At 43.8% G+C, this 17,089-nt stretch overlaps 1 protein-coding gene across 1 annotated transcript in view; it reads right to left on the minus strand.

Annotated features, from left to right (window-relative positions):
- GALNT17 (polypeptide N-acetylgalactosaminyltransferase 17) overlaps window positions 1–17,089 on the minus strand; it is a 223,823-nt gene that overhangs the window by 63,483 nt on the left and 143,251 nt on the right. The gene's annotated exons all lie outside the window — the stretch shown is intronic.

The following is a 17,089-nucleotide window of genomic DNA, read 5'->3' on the forward strand; positions in this document are numbered from 1 at the left end:
CTGCTGCTGAGTGCTTCCCCTACATATTACGATTCAGCTAGCAGCAGGGTGCAGAAACAACTTGGAAATCACTTGCTGTAAATTTGTGTGTATCTTCTGTGCTTTATGGCTTTCCCAGAGTTGTCCTATAAACACACATGAGTTGTGACAGAAGGCCACACAGAGGTGAAATAAGGACTGTAAGATGCATCTCTTCAGAGATCCCAAACGCAGGCATCCAGCCTAAGGCACTTACCCAAATTCCCACTGCAGGAGTTAAACTTAAGCAGGATGAAACACTCCAAGTGCCCAACTTTTTCTTCTCATTATATAGGACACAGTTCCCCCTCCAGGATTCTTCAGCAAGAGATGGAAGAGGAGACCCTTCAGCTAAGAAGCCCAGAGCTGCAGCAGCATGAACGGCAGCATCGCACGGACTCAACCAGGTGTGTCTGAGGCAGCATCACTTTTGCATGTGCAGTAAAATGAGATGGAGGCAGGTAGAGCAGGAAAGATTCAAATAAACTGAGCTGGATGTGGCCAAACAGCCAGTGCTTGGTGAAGAGGAGAAACATGTAGTGCTGCTGGCCCAGAGGTCACTGCCAGCCTTGGGCAGGGATGCTGGTGACATTTAGCACCAGAGGCAGTCTCTAAATTAAATAGCATTCAGGGGACTTTTCATCCATTAATTAATCCAGGAACTTGTTGAACAAGTGAACTTTTAGCAGCAGCCAAGTGTCCATACATACTGTGAAGAAGCATCTTCTTTTGTGTTTTCAGACGCTTCGGATGGTGTTTTCAGATTTGGTCCATGTCCCAGTGGAAGGCCCCAACAAAAATGCAACTGTCCATTTGCTTGCCTTGCATCACTTCTGATTTTGCAGCTTTCCCACATCATCCTCCTCTATCCAGGCTCCAAACGCCCTCTCCGCTGAGCACTTCCCCATGCAGGAGCCCTTTCGTACCCTCCATTACCCCCCACTGCCATTCTCAGAACCATTTCTAACTCAAAATAATTTTTGAGACTGAGGTCCTGGAGCTACACAGCACAGTCAGGGTGTGAGCAGCCATAGCTATGCCCTCACTTTTATTCTTGGCTCCTTTCCTGATAAATCCCCATGTTTTTACTGCAGCTAACACAGAGATAGAAGTTTTCAGAAGCTGCCCACGACAAGCCACTGCGACACCAATCACCAACTCCCCACTCAGAGGACAGAGTTTAATAAAGCAAAGGATGGACACTGTCAGAGAAGTCAGTGGGGCATGTGTGACCCTACATCAAATGTGGGTCAACCATAACAATACTTCTACATTTTAAAGTACCAGATGCCTCTGAAGCAGTGCTAACAGTGAAACCTGCATGTCTGTTTACTTCTGAGAGCCACAGACCCTTCCAGGTGATTATCAAGGGCATTTGTACAAAGGGCTCTTTCATGCTCTTCAGTCAACATTATCAGATATTCTTTACAGTCTATTCTATTTACATGATACATATTTGTCAAGAGCTAATGCTTTCAATGAGAATAATCTACTATAGACTGATCATTTAGAATAAAGTTCTCCTTTTCCCTTTACAGCGATGCTTTCCAGTAGTGAAAGCAACTGGTCCAAAAATGTCCCAGGACTTACTCTTAATTGTAACTGAAATATAGAAATCCAGGGGAAAAAAAAAAAAAATCTCATTTGCACTTCTTGAGATGTGCTCTCAAGTCAGAAAAATATCAGCAGAGGCAACATCACTCCTTCAGTGCAATGCCCAGAGATCTTCAACCTTGGGCCAGGTCTCTTGCAGCTCTAAAAAAATACTGCTCTTTTCCCTCCATAAACCTACATGAATTTACACCAGCAGGATAAGTACCAACTGAACACAAACTCTACCAGATATAACCACTCATTTATCTACAGTTCAAATAATGTACCTAAGGTGTGTATATCTGCTTGAAGAGCATGCACTGTGCACTACTTCAAATGTTGCTATAAAACAAGGAGTTTTATGAATACCTGTGGTTTACTTAATCATTGATTTATTTCTGAAACCTGCATACTGGAAGTCAGATCAACTTTAGCAGAAAAAGGAAGAGAGATACAATTTTATGAGAAGATAAAAAAAAAAGAGGTTTATTGTATATTACCATTATAGTTCCTCCTTCAGATGTTTCAATGTCTAAAGAAATTTAAAGCTCTCTGTGTATTTTCCTCCCTCCTCTACAGCAATGATTGCCTTTAGATATATACACCAGTTACAGTGATATAACCAAAAATGATGACATGCCATAGGTATTTTATTATGCATTCAGTTTTTTAGGACTTAGATCATAACTGCATCGCAGAAGCCTGGTCAGTAAAGCTGAGAGAACTTCTGCAAAGATAGCAAAACTGACAATTTCCCATTTCATATAACATTTTTAAAAGCACTGAACGTATCTCCCTCTTAAACATTACAGGTCTTCTAAATTTGATACCAATAAACACATTTTTCCCTTTACACATGTCACAGAAGGAGCCAAGCAAATCCATTAAACACCCAGACTGCTACACCATGAACGAGGCGTTCCCCCAGACCAAATGAAATCAAAGCAGCCCAGGCACATGCTTCCCCAGGGTGCTCAGTTTTTAGGTAGATAGTTCTCAATTTTATTGCTCAGAAAGATGCTGGGAAGAAGGGAGGAGAGGGGCGATTCAATGTCTAAGTGTCCTTGCAAAAAAATGAAAATACAGTTGCTGTAAATGTTTTTAAGGAGAACAGAGATTTTGAAAACAAGAGGCACTTTACAGCTAAAATTGAAGCAGAACATACAGCCAAGTTCCCTGCCCTGACAGGTAACTCTACCAAGAGCAGCAGCTTTTAGAGGCACAGAAGTCACAAACGAGACAGGCACACCCGCTCCACCTTCTGCCCCACGGATACACAGTTTTGTCAGAAGCGTTTCCCTCTCAAGGGAGCTGGGGTCCTGCCCACGCAGTTCACAGCAGGACACACTTTACCAGGGCACGTGGCTCATGTCCCCCCCAGCCATCGTGGGGACACATCCCCACATCACCAGGTCCTTAAACCAACCACGTACCAGAAGAGCAAAACCTGCTCCACAAAGAGACTTCAAAATATGCAAAACCCGTACTTGCCTCGGGTCCCTGGCCTCACTTCGGCAATCCAAAAAGCACACTTCACTCACCAGAAATCCTCCTCCATCAGCTCCTCCCCTTGCAGTGGGGACCAGTCAACACTGGATGCAGCTTCAGTTACTGTTAAGCATATACATTAGGAAAAAATATATATCTAATGGCAGTTTCAGCTGAGGTAACCAGCCCGTTACTGTTCTTGAATGTAGTCCTGGTATCACACAAATGATAATCCCTGAACAACTGTCTGCTTCTGTAATATAATCTAAATAGACAACATAACTCCTGTAAAAATGAGACAAAAGACATGACAAGACACTCTTTTGTGTATTTGACAAAAGCAGCAGATGATGTAAATGAACAGTTTTGAAAGGCTTTTAAAATGGTTCACTTAGCTGATTTTTGACTGTCAGCAAAAATTACCATTAAGATGCCCTGCTTAAAAAGGTCTGTATGCTGTTCCTGCAGCTTGTAGAAATCTGAGTAACTGAGACCTCTGAGGCAGGTTTGCTTTCTTAATCATTTTGAAGTCCTTTGTATTTTGAAGCTTTTGCTCCATGGCCTTAGAAGCACATTGACATGTATCATTGGACAACGTGGGAGCCCTGCAAACAGACACGGGGGTTCAGCTCAAGTCCAAGTAAAGCAGATATGGTGAGTATAAGAGGTGATACGTGCTCCTTATCAAAGTAAAGCAGTGAGGAAGAGATGCCAGTGCTCCCACGGGATGGCGTGGGATGAATGGACAGGCAAGGAGCAAGTCTGGGCAGCAGTTTCTCCCCATCTGGGCAGCAGAAATGCAAGAAGACTGCTGGGGACTCATTGGTTTTGATGAGCTTGGACTAGAAATGTGGTTGCAACCCTCTGATAACAAAGGTAGTAAGAGCTGTGAAAGGGGATGGGCTGGAGACCATGGCTGTCACCGTTCTGGATGCTTTGGGAAAATCTGCTGGTCTCCAGGTCCCATGGCCACACGCTGCCCCTCGCTCACGGCTTTGGGTACGGCTGCAAGGAGTCCTTGGGAACAGAAGGGTTAGGCTGGCTGTCAGGATAGCTCAGTGCAAGAGCCATCTGGAAGATCAGAAAACTGCATTTTTTTTTTTTTCCAGGTCTGGGTTTTTCAAATTGTGTTGAATGGAGACATCTGTGCTGGCCATTAAAGCAGGTGAGAGAGGGAACCCCTGGGGCAGTCAGCATGTGTCATCTCCTGTGACTCACCACCTCTCAGCACCCACTGGAGATGCCATTGGAGCCAGCACAGATAAGGAGAAAACAAAGCTTGCCAAAATTCGAGTTCACCAGGACAGTGAAATGTTACAGGATCTGGAAATGGTTGAGCAGAAACCAAAGCTATAGGAATGGGTTTTTTAAGATCACAGCCAAAGCCCAGGCTCCTGATGCTGGAAAAATCCAGTAAGGAACATGAGCTTTTTGCAGACCCACAGAAAGTTTCAAGTATAAATGGCCAAAGCTAAAGTTTTTAATAGAAAACAGATGTAAATCTGTTTATCTATATGGTTTTAAACCCAAAATCCCAGAAAGAGAGAGGAAGCCTTCTACTTCTGGACGCAAACTTTATTTGCTGCAAAGCCAACCAAATCTGACCAAACTGAGGGGGACAACAGTGGAGCCTCAGGTATGGTTTTAGATTTATTCTCCTGGAGCTCGTGGCTTCTTGGAGGAGACTGGGAAGAGGTGGATGTGTTCTGCCAGCATTGGGAACCCAAGGAAAATAACAGAGGGATGTTTCAACTCAGGGATTTTGACCAATTCTGTCCCTCCAGAGCTCCAGGGACAAAATGGGCAGGCACAGGGGGCACATAGAGCACTTGGGGTTAACACGGACACATCTGTGCTACAGGACCCCATAACCAAAAGGAGAATATCGAGTTACCTGCCCTTGGTGGGTGGAACGACATCTCTGGATAGGAAATACCATATAGTAAGGAGTTTTATTACCGCTCACAATGTCTTTGCCAGCAACATTAATGCTAGCTCTGCTTAAACATTAAAGGTTACAGCACCTCCCCACAGTCCTGGTTCATCATTTAATATCCATCTTAGATCCTTCATTTGGAAAGCAAACAAAATGCATCCTCAGATGCAATTATAAAAACACTGACATGCCCTTAGCACAGTCAATACGTAAATGATGCCAAAGTAACAAATAAGATAAAAGAGCTACTGGAAGCAGGCTGCTGAGCTGAACAGGTCAGCAATAAGACTATTTATTACTCTACGTTCTCCTGCAGAGAAGTACCCACCTCCCGTGGTTTGGGAGATGTGCAGGACAGGGATGTGCAAAATCCTGAGCAAAGACCTGCAGCATTTAAGAGCTGACATTCCAGGAGCGTTCCCAGTGCCTCTGCCCAGGAGAGGGGCATTTGGGAGGTGCTGCTCAACCTCGTGTCCTGGCGGCTGGTACCAGGGAGCAAGCAAGGGTGACAACACCGAGGATCATCTGCCTCCTAAAGTGAGCACTTCTAAGGCCAACATGGAAAATCCTTTGTTATCTATTGCTTTGGGTATTGCTATCACCTTGTGTCTTGGGAAAGCACAGCTACAGACTTAAAACTCCTATTTTACATATTAAGTTAGATATATTTAGTCCAAATGTGAATTATATCTAATTGTCTCTCTCCGTTTAACTCTGTTGCTTTGATAGAATTAAGTACCTTCTACAAAAATAAACTTGGGTTCTTTGCGCCTGAGGCAGATCTAGACAGTTATCTCTTCTATGAAATTACGTATGAATTCCTCATTATAAGATGCATTATTTGCAGCAGTTTCTGCAGCGCTAAGAAATTCTGATTCTCTTTCTCTTTTTGGTCCTAGAACTGAGCTTCAAGGCACAGATCTGATATTAAGGAACTGCAGTCAGCACAAAGCAGTACGTCTTAATAAAATAAAAATGCCAAAAAAAAAAGGGGTGATCTTGGCTCGATTGATGCCACTTCATTTGCATATGCCCACTAGCAGTACTTTGGTTAATTAATGCATAGTTTGTGACTGTAGATTAATATGAAATAATGGGCTTGTTATTGAAGCTTTAGGTATAAATTTATTCAATGAACAGGTTAGCTTACTTCTCGGTGTATTCTCCCAGTATTTTCTGTGCAAATAAGACATAATAATTCTTTGTAAAGTGGTGACACATGACAAAATCCAAGAAGGATGCACTTGTTTTTTAAAGCTGGATGAGTTAATTAGCTCATAAAATGGAAGAATTGTTTGGAGGGGGCAAGGGGGGAAAGGATGAGAAACAACACCTTCTTCTGGTGTAAAATTTTCTTTTGAAAATAATAACCCTTATGGCCCAAGTTCAGCTCTAGAGGTCTCAATCCAGAAATGCACTTAAGAAGCACTTACACTTAAGCAGGTGCCATAGCATCACAGAAATTAAGAGAACTGCCCGGGTGCTTGAAAGTTAAGTGCTCTGCTGGATCACAGCCTGGGTAGTCAAAGGTGGAATTTCATTTTATTCCATGATCTGCCTCACCAGCTTCCTATACCGGCTGCTTCTAACCAGCTCAGGGAGAGACAGGATGCTGAAAATATTGCTAAAATCTTGAGTGCAGAAAAAAAACCTAATACATTCTTCAGTTCCATTGTATCTAATACCTTAGTGGCTGAGTTTTTACGCAAAGCCAAGGAAGTTTTGGTCAACCACCTGAACTCTTACAGAATTTGAGGACAGGATTTGGCTGGCAGCTTAACACCAGCACAAGGAGGCAGCCCACGGTGTAGAGGTCAAGCTGCATCATCTTCCCTTGCTGTGGAACTCCTGAGTAAACCCTGAAGTCCAGGAGACGAATGAAAACTGTGTATAGTGTTAGTGGGGTTAACTACCTTTTATGCATTACAGCAGCAGTGCATCATAGCGATTAGATCACCTATGAGGCAACAGTCTTGCTATGAATAATAAATGCACCACAGGGAAGCCAGAAAGTTCACTGCTGTGATAGTATTCACTTTATAGGGAGCTCCAACTGTGAATGCTGTTCAAAATGAGTCCCACAGAGCACCACCTCTGCAGTCTCCATCAAGTATCACAAGGACACACTAGACTGAAGGATAAATGCACTGGGAAACATAAATCATGTCTAGTTATTTCCCCTGTTATTCTCAGTGATGCACAGGGCAAGTCTCAAGTGATATCACATCAAGGGACACATACCCAGCACCTGGCTCTTGCTAGTGACAAAAGGAAAGGGGAGATTTTCCAGGATGGCTGAAGGAGATAAATGATTAGTGTCCACTGGACTTTGCTGGGAATTTTCTCCTCCTTGTCACACTGAGGCAGTCACTCAAGTCTGCCAGTACTGAAAAAGCTGTGGAAGAAGTAAGCCAAGTAATTTAAAATCAGCTAAAAAGCTGATGTTACTTATCACTGCCATTAATCCTGGTAGAGTCCAAAGATGTCAACACCTTTCCTAAACACAAGACAGTGCAATTCCTATGCCAGTCAAGGTTCACATATACAAAAGCTACGTGAATATGGTAAACCAGGCAAAGTGAGCTCAAGTACATAGGATTTGTCTAGATCAAAGTAAGCCATGGGCTGGACACAGTACGATCTCCCAGAGGCAGAGATCTTTCAGATCTTTTCAGAGGAATGGGTGACTGTAACATGGCACAATCCATCAAACCTGGTCAAGTACTGAAATAAAAGAAAGTGCTCTAAAGCAATCCCAAAGAGTAGGATACTGGTCTCAAAAGGATTCAGATGTTCAAGGAGGACTCCAGGACGAGATGCAAGGTTCTCCAGCAAAACTGGGATGCTCGAAGGGCACGTGCAGGAAGCAGGGAAGAGAGGCATTCCTTAATTTGGGAGCGAAGCTGGCCTCGCTACAGGGCTGGGACAATATTTGGTCATGAATGCTATTATTGTTACTATAATTTTCTGCTGACTCAGCAGAGCCAGGATGGACATACGCAGGGAAATGCAGTCAGTCTCTGTTTCTTGCCATCACCACCAGGCTGACAGCTGCCTTTTAACTGCGTTCCGTACCAGTGAGAAGTTCAGATGAAAAAGAAATACGGCTTGAACAGTTCTCAGAGCCAAGGCTCTGACTGCAGCAGGGGCTCTTGGAAAACAGTGGTTTCATTTGTAAAAATGAACAGGTTTGACCTGAAAGTCCTTGAGAGAGGATGACTGCAAAGCCTTACAGAGACACCGAACACACTAAAAGCTGGTTGGGAATTTCTAACTACAAGCTTTTTGGTTGAAAATCACAGGAGTGTAACGGCATTGATTACATTTTCACCAGGAACAATCCTCAAGCCTAGGAGAAATCTGTAGTCAATGAAGAGAGTCTTATCCTTGAAAAAAGCCAACACACAGCGATTAGGAGACAGAACCGCTCCCAGGTCTGAGGCTGCTGCCCTGCCTGAGTCACTGGAGGCTGGTGAGAGGGTTAAAATCAACTTTGTGGCTGAGGTATACTGAGGCACGCAAAATCAACTTTTGGATGAAGTAGGGAAGAGATCTGCGTGTCCCACAGCAACTGCATCACAAGTTAGTATTTTCATAAGAAAGGACAGATGAAAAGACAAAAAAATAACCTTGTCTTTGCAGTCATGATGAACAGGGAGCTTTCTGAAAGCTTTATGGATATAATGGGATGAAAAAAACCTCATTCCTCATCTCAGTTTATTATGAGCCTCATTTATTGGTGCGTAATTTCACGTCAGATTTTCTCTTGGCATTTCCCAAGTGTGCTTTTTGTTAGAAGACAAAGTTCAGTTCAGCTTGGAGTTGGTTTTTAGGAAGACACAAGCCTGTTTTTTGTTTTATAGGGTAATTTATATCCCAAACATTGTAGGCACATGCACAGAGTAAATGTGCTGCCGCTCACCTTGTATAGTGAAGAGTGAAAGGAGAGACCAGATTTTGGAGAGTTATTGTTTCAGACACCCAGAAATACTTTAAAGGACAGTTGTCCTCCAGGGAGTGATGCTGTAAAACCAGCTTTCAGAGGGCCTAACTTTGCTACATCTCAGCAATTCCTGACCGAATTGCAGCCGACAGGCACTCAAAGAGCCGGGAATGCTCCGGCTCATGCATCATCCCCCCCTTAACGAGTGTTCAGAGCTGGAAACGTGACCACAGCCCAGGCAATGGGGGACGGGAAGGGGTATCCCAGGGCTGCTTCCATTCAGCAGGGCCCAGAGGGCCAATAAAGCAGCAAATCAATGTGCCTTGCAGTACAGAGGGGAATGTATCAGTTGAAATGATATGGCAATCCTTCTTCAGCTGCTCATACCCACCGCTGATGTTTAAGAGGACTTAAGTAATTTATTTCCCTGCAGGAACGCAGAGGGTGAGAGCCAAAACATGGCTCTGCCAAGCCTGCTGGCATCACCCATGCCAACTCCTTCGCCTCCCAGACACAGCAGCCTATGGTGAATGTCAGCACAACAAACCTCTGGCCCACATGGTCCTTAAAATGCCTGCTGATGTACCCCAAAAGATGCAACCTGGATCCCGTATTTCAAGTGTGCTGTGACAGCCCTGCCCAGCCAGCCAGAAACATCTCCTGCCACAGGAAAGTCTCCTGAGTCCTCCCCACGACAGCACAGGCTGGCTGGCTGAGATGCGTAGGGCAGCACTGCAGGTATCTCTGGGGTTGGAGAGGAAGGGAAACCATTGCCTGAACATCAAAGCCACGACTGCCAGATAACCGAAATCTGTCTTGTAAATGTCTTCACCAAAGCCCAGAATGGCACAAATGCCAGAGCAGACCATGCACCGGCAGCAGGTACTACATATCTGTCGTGTTTTATCCCAACAGCCATAATGCAGAACCTGGATGGTGAGGAACCCTGAGCCCCTGCCCCAACCCCACACCCAGCAAGTTTCAGGCATTTCCACATAAAATATTGAGGGAACATGGCCAGGAATGGATGTGAGCAACACACAGGAAAGGATGAAAATGCAGAGACTCTGGGTGCCTCCTTCGCCACATTTTTTCTCCACAGAGGATGGAGATCTGGAATCCCAGGAGAAGTTAAAGGGTTTGTGGAATGGGTGTCATGCCCAAAAAACTCAATGTGTGATGGGAAAAAATAAAATATATCAACCTGTCTTGAGGATACTGGAGGTGTCTTTGATGTCCACAGGCTGGATGTGGCAGAGGTGTGAGCACCCAGGCCTGATAAGCCCCTGGAGCAACCTCACCTGACAATGTCAGTACAGTCCCAATCCTACAGCAGTGGAAATTCAAATGCAAATTTCCAGAAAATTCAGTGGAAAGAGCAAAATGGGAACGGCTCTGTTCAGTAGGAAGAGCAAAGTTAGACCAAAGATGAACGCTGTGGAACTTCCTTCAGGATTTAGCCCCCATTTTCTACAATCCATTAGCGAAAAGCATAAATAAACCTTGCTAAGTGTCTACAAATCTCTACAGCCACTTGCCCCTGCTCTCCACAGCCCCTTTAGCTATGGAGATGTGGCTCTTCTCCACATCTGGTTTTCTCCATCCAGGCCCCGAGCCCAGGGTGACCAGGATGGACTCCAGCTATGGTCCAGCGTGCTAAACCAACATCTGGCAGATCTCCAACCACCGCTTGTCAGAGGCACCGATCCTGTGAAAAACCAGTAAAAAGCTGACGCCTGTCAGCGTTTCAAGTGAAGATAAGGAATGGCTGAGTCCTAAAATGCATTTCTTCATCCACCAGTGAATCTCAACCGCAACACATGGCCTGTTGCACGGGAAGAGTCATCCTGTTTCCCAGCAAAGACAATCAGTGTCTTCCCAGCATAAAAATCAACTTGTCAGTAAAAACACTAGGATCACCTGGGGTGAGAATAGCGGTCCCTTCCCCCGCCTCTACCTGTCCCCATCTGTCAGCGGGTAACAGCCAGGGATGACAAATCATTTTCTATCAAGAGGAAAGAGAGAGAGGGGAGCTCTGCGGCTGCCTGCCTGCAATTTCCTTTCCTGAGGAGGGATAGCTATAAACCGCCCAGGCACTGCGGCGGTAAGAGCAGAGCCGCTCTCCGGCTCCCAGAGCAGAGGTTACAGCCTGTTTAGAAATAATCAAAATACAGCTCTATTTCCATGGAGGCAGTTGTGATGAAAAGCATTTTACCAGTTTGGAAAACTACACTGGAGCGTCTTATAAAGCATCTTCAAGCACCTACAGTAAATACTGAGCTGACAACTAAAATGCCAAACATAGGATCTGAATTCATACTTGTACTGATTCCTGCTCTTAAAATAAATGCAGGCAGTGATTGGATATTGTTCAGTGGTGGAAATATTTCTTCCAACCACACAACAACCACTCTGAAGAGCAAAATCAACTTCTGTAACAGGGATACAGGTACAAATTAACAGACTGGCTGTGCACAAAGGTGATGTATTACCGGTGTATCACTATTTCTAAAGCTATATTTCTAAGACCTTTTCCAAGGTCAGTTCTACTCTGCCTCTTATTTTGTTCCAAGTTAACTTGATTTTAACTTGGAAAGAGCCTTAAGCCCAAATTTCTAAGTACATCCTGGTGCCTGACTGATAAAATACTTTTTAAACGTTGGTCTTAGGTTTATGCTCTTGGCAAGTTTGGGTTGTTCGGGCTTTGTTTTTTAACTTTTTTTTTTTTTTTTTCCTAAACTGCAGGATTCTCTAGGGTCTTGGCAAGCCATAGGCAGGTCTGTGATAGCCTGCATCAAACCCACCGCCGCTACGGCCGCTCCATATTACAGGGAAGCCTTCTGTGCCTGGAGATAGAGGAGGGAGATGTGATCCATCCCCAAGCAGCTTCATCCTGCAGATCAGGCTGGGCCAGCTGTAACTCCTACGTCTGTTAAATAACACTTCCCCTGGCTTTAGTGGTTTCCCTGTTGCTTTTACAATGGTTTAGCCCCTAATTTTTCAAATCAGGTCTTGCTCTAACTCCAAAATTTCTTTCCCTGATACGTGAGCCCAGTTTCATCCCCTTCCCCCCCTGCTCACAGCCCCACTTCGAGCAGCCCCCGCTGCTGGCACCGACTTCTGCATCGTCTGCATCTGACCAACCTTGTGAAGATTGCAGTTCCTCAGTATAATTCTCAGAAATGTCAGAAGAGTGGGTATTTGAATAGTAAATACTCCCCAGATAATCAACTGATATCTGGCAATTCTACCCCAAAGCCTTCAACTAGCCAAACGCGCGTTCTCTCCTTCGTTGCAACCAGATGCACTGACACCTCTTGCAACCAACCACAAAATAAAGCTTGGGAGGCATCTCACAGAAAAGCCTATCCATGCCCCTCAAAGTCCTTCTCTCAGAAGTTTGGGCTGATTTGTTCCCACACTTCCCAAAAAAACCCCTTCACTGCTGCACGTGTAATTTCATTATTAATTTGGTCTCAGCAAAGCTAGGTGCAGATGGGGAAAACACCCTGCACATCATGAGAAGCTTGATTCAACCCTAACTAATGCATCTCAGTGAACCCTCACAAGCCTAATAAAGCCTTATGAATAAATTACATGCTTTTCCGCTTCCTATTTTTCAAAGTGATAAAAAAAAAAAAAAAAAAAAGAAAAAAAAGTAACAACGTCCCATCACAGATCTCCCGCATCCCACCACGGGCCGCATCCGGCGAGCCTCGGCGCGCACGTCGCAGCGCAGCTGGTGACGCCAGCAGATGTGACAGTCACCGGAGGAACGCCGGAATTCTGGAATTCATGCCCGGGCGCTGATGGACAGGGTGGTTATAAAGGGCTTTCAGGTGCTGCCTACCATCAGCTATCTCTGCCTGCACCCAGACTTCACTGTATTAATCAGAAGAACTGAGACAGACACACATTTGAAGATGATCAAACAAAAAGCCCCGGCAAAACAAAATTTCGAATGACAGCAGTAACACACATTGCAGAGTCAAAACGTGACACCTGGTATTAGATGTCTGCGCATTTGGTTGACATTATTATAATAAATTCCATCCTAACCAGGGATATTTTTACATTTTGATGACAGGCAGTAACTATGTAGATATTAGGCTCAAGCAAGTAGAAAGCTAGCCAAATACCCATCCAGCAATGGCATTTATGCGCTCCCCATTATGCTTGAGTCTATCACTCTCCATTTTAGAGACGTGCACAATGTCACATAAAGACAGAGAATATCCGCATCGGAGCCTGTGTTCCCAGCTGGGCTGGGCAAGCAAGCCTGTGCTAGCCTGTCTTTTTTTTTTTTTTTTACAAAAAGAGAGGGGAAAAAAAATCAAAACACCTTTCTCACAAACCATAGCCCTGTCCTGACATCCTTCCTCTGTGCCCACCCAGCACCCCATGGGAGAATTTTCTGCCTTCCACAGGGCTAGATATAGGCTGCCCATCCCTCACTTCAGAGCCAGCAAAGCCACAGATGCCGAATAAACTGTTTGCTCTAAACAGCTTCACTGTTTTCTTCTTAACAAAAAGTTATAGCCATAATCTTACAGAAAATGTATGCAGGAACAGAAGGATTTGATTTTCTGAATGCAGAAAGAATCAAGCTCCCTTGTGGAATTTAAATATACCTATTTGATGGCTTTGCTTTTCTTTTTGCCTGACCCTCCCAACATTTCAGCATATGAATAATTGTACTCATATAAACAAAATGGGCTCCTTCATGGATGAAATGCACACGAGAGATTTGTACCATTAAAATCCTATTTAATCTATTTTAAGGGTTTCTGAAAGACTGAAGGGTACATAGGCATGGTACCCACTGGGAGAGGATCAATGTCACTGCCACTGCAATGAGGTTGCTTTTGTGCTTAAGCAGCTGCAGGATAAGAGTCTGATTATTAAAGAAATTGCCATTAACAACAATATGCTCAATGCCCTCACTGTACCCATTTGATTTTCAAAGCTCCATATTCCCACCTCTTACAGCTATGCACACAGATGCAACTCTGCCCACTCCACGCACGCAACCGCTGGCTTGGCAGCAGCAGAAATCTGGCCTGTTGAATCTAGGTGATAAATTTTGGGGAAAAAAATCTGGGTTATTAAGAGGACATGGTGTGCTTTTCCTCCAGAAATAGTTTTAAAAAATCGAACCCAAACTTCAGGCAATTTAACATTCATAGTAAAAAGTAGCTCAAGTCACTCATTAAACCTCAAAGGGTTCCCTGAATTGTGCTTTTCTTAATTAATTCAATAATCGATTCTTACTGCACAAATAAGGTGTCGGATGGATCAGCTAATAAGCATTCTCAGTTAATTGCTTTCTTCAAGTGACAATTTGTACAAATGATACCATCAAAGTAGTAATAATATCCTTATTGATTAAATTAATCTCTAAAAGACAACTCAAATAAGTTTAATTAGCAATGCATGACAGAAGCACAAAATACTCTGAAAACAACCTTGTAACCCATCTCAGACTTTGAAATCATGGCAACAGTCCTGCAATAGACTTCTGCATCTTTATTCAAATAGACACGTGCAATTTTATGAAGCATCTTTAGTGAATGTCTGTGAGTAACCATGAAAACGCATGAAAAACTCCCTGCAGATAAAAAGCGAGACGCGCAGCAAAAGCAGTCTTCCCACTTAGTCACACAGTCACTAAAAGCCAGGGCTACAGACAATTTTAAAAGCAAAGAAAAAATTTCAACAGAAGGAGCAGAGATGTTCAGAGAAGCCTCTGTGCCAAAATTCACACGTGGAGCTTGCGGGGACCCAGGGCAGCGTCAACACTTTCAAGCTGTGAAAATTGGACACCAGGTGTATAAAATCAGAGCAGAAACTTATTCAGCAGAGCAAAGGGTTAAAATAGTTGGCTCAAAGCTTGTTCAGAAAGAGCAGCTTCACCGGCATCGCCTGGTCACCAGCCGGGCGCGAGGATCAGGCTTCCACAACCAGTCTGCTGGGGGGAGTTACTAACACAGGAACAGATCAAATGTTTGGTCCTTGTGCCTGTCAGCACAGTAAGAAAGACCTGGCGTTATTATAACTCAATTGCAACGTGCACTTTTTTTTTTTTTGGGGGGGGGGGGGGCGGGGAGGGGAAAAAAAAGAGAAAAAAAAAAAAGCACGTTGAAAACCTCCCAGTCGAATTCTTAGCCTAAACTGCCATGTTTAGCAAATACTTTTCCACACTTTGCCAAGAAAACTAGAATTAGACTCAATTCTGCCTCAGGAAGTGAAGTAGTGGACATCAGGGAGAGGAGGAGTGAATAAGCACAACCTTCTGGAGACACTCCAGTGTGATAAAGGAAAATACAATAATACTGTAATACAGAGAACAGCATGTTCCCCTTGTCAGGGCCAAAGCTATCCCGCAAGCAGAACAGGCATTTGCCTGGGGCAGCAACATGCTTAATAGCTTTATTATTATTATCTGAGCAAGCCGAGGATGCTTCCCAGCACAAACGGGAGAGCGGCGAGCCCAGAGCCACCTCTCTGAATGTGAGTAACAGGGGTTTATCTGTAAGTGGCTCATGCAGGAACCTTCTCGTTTAGCTAACTGAATTCGGCAACTGAAAGAAACATATGGCCTGTGTGTTTCACCACACAGAGGTACAGTACAGCTTATTTTTGAATATCTGAACCATATTAATAAAACAAGACTCTTGCACAGTCCACGGCCTTGGCCATTCTAGGTTAGGACAGCCCAATCTTCTCAATTTTTATATATTTCTGTTATTCAGATTACTTGCATTTAATTTTACCATAATAATGTTAGCTTATGCTTTTGCCTGAAACACTGTAATTTTTCCATGTCCTTCTCATAGCCTTAATGGGTTTATTATCTCATTTATGTTCTTTGAGCATTTTTGGTAATTCAAGAATATAATGTTTTAAAAATGACACATGACTCTCAGAAAGATGACGGAATTTGCACCAGCATCAAAAAGAAAGGACGTACTTTCTGCATTTATTTTCATCCAAGAACCGCTGAAACAAACAAGGAACCACCTAATTATGTTTCTGACTACAGCCAGCCACTTCTCACGTAAAACAGCAAAACATCCACAAAAAGCCCGATAATTTTCATTTCAAGTTGATCCTTTAAAACGATCCTACTGACAGAGTCCTGCATTACTGGTAAAGGGATACGGCTGCTGCAGACCCCAGCCGGAGCAGGGTTGCAGGCAAGGGAGGGAAGGGCTGGCAGCCTTTGTACATCAGGACTATTAAAAACAGATACATCCATCTGAGGCCTGGCATCTGCTTCAGTCCGTAACAACTCTGTTTCCTTACGTAGAATCCAACAATTAGCCTTGGATAAACTATTTATAACTGAAATTTTGCTGTGAAGTCCAACTCAAATATCTGGCAGTCGCAGACACACCATCTCCAGGACTGCTCTCCATACGAGCTACACGACCTGCATACACAACAGCCATCGTATATCAAATGGGACCGACGTGTCATTAGCTCCTGTTTGCTAAATAAGACACTTGCACAGAGACTGACTTTGGAAGCTCGGGAATCTTTGAAAATCTACTTTCTACATAGTCTTACAAGGTGGATTTCTGAAGTATTTTGGCTCTGGAAACCACCAATATTTTTAAAATCTTGACCAGAACACACAGCATATAAGCAGGGAAACACACGGGTTGGAAACAGAAGCCTGGAAAAGTCACTTGGGCAAGAGAGGGACTACTTTTTTGAAAAAGGATGTTTATTAGACAGCCTTTCTACAAAGTTCAGCGTGTGAAAAAGAAGAGGACATATGCTCATCACTTGTCTCTGAGACATCTATCTTATTTTTCCAGTTAGAGAAGCCAATCTTCCATGAAATCCCCCCAAAACCTAGCAGATGGGTTGAATTACTAATTGTGAGAAGACTAGTTCTACAATGACATTACTAAAAAAATCGCATAAACAAATAAGGATAGCCACAAGAGAAGTTTGGTTTAGAGCAGGATCTCTCTAGACCCAAGAAGCGAGCTGCATGACGATGTGTAATAATTACTTCATATGGAGAAGAGCTATGTGGCATATTTAAAGCCTTTAATTTCTGTTCCCTTGTTTAAGTGAGATTATTGCTCCCTGTAGCCAAT

Source organism: Tyto alba, unplaced genomic scaffold (genome assembly GCF_018691265.1).
Source record: "Tyto alba isolate M040663 unplaced genomic scaffold, T.alba_DEE_v4.0 Super-Scaffold_19, whole genome shotgun sequence".
NCBI classification, from domain to species: Eukaryota; Metazoa; Chordata; class Aves; order Strigiformes; family Tytonidae; genus Tyto; species Tyto alba.